The sequence below is a fragment of the Pyxicephalus adspersus genome, chromosome 2, assembly GCF_032062135.1.
Source record: "Pyxicephalus adspersus chromosome 2, UCB_Pads_2.0, whole genome shotgun sequence".
Taxonomy (NCBI): domain Eukaryota; kingdom Metazoa; phylum Chordata; class Amphibia; order Anura; family Pyxicephalidae; genus Pyxicephalus; species Pyxicephalus adspersus.
The window spans coordinates 123,026,651-123,027,280 of record NC_092859.1 but is presented as its reverse complement, the minus strand read 5'-3'; positions in this window follow the sequence as shown (position 1 = coordinate 123,027,280).

Below are 630 nucleotides of genomic sequence, written 5' to 3'. Positions count from 1 at the left end.
ATACAGGGGTGTCAACTGCATGTTTGTGCAGCAGGAAAGATAGGATGTGTGAATTAGGAGGGGGACTAAGAAATTACTTGTTGTCCCTTAGCAGTTACAACAATTTCACATATACAGCATGCTTCTTCCTTAAAGCAGACAATTCTACTATTTAGATTACTAAAAATCAACTTAGTTATTTTAGCATTTTGTGGACTGAAAAATGTACCACCAGAAAGTAAGATTCTATGCTTCCTGCAGTGGCATAACATATGGCTAAGGTTGTGGCCATGTGGGTTGCTTGGCAAACTGACCTTTGGATCTGGCCATTAAGTTTGCCCCAATTGAGTAGTGATGCAACACAAATTAGTGAAAAGCATAATGCTGGCCATGAGAAAAAAATGTGCCAGAAAACAAAGTGCATCTTAGATTGCTGCAAGATGGGTTGTATAGCTACAAATCAGAGTGCTAATACCAATGCACAGCACCAAAAGTGCTTACAATGTGTGTGTGAACATACAAACAAATCGCGCCACAGAGAAATAGAAAACATTAGCCTGGTCTGGTAAACCCTATGAAAAGAAAAGAGACCAGCAGAGGTAATGTGATGCTATGGGCAAGGTGAGAAACTGCTTGGGAGGACGTCACTTT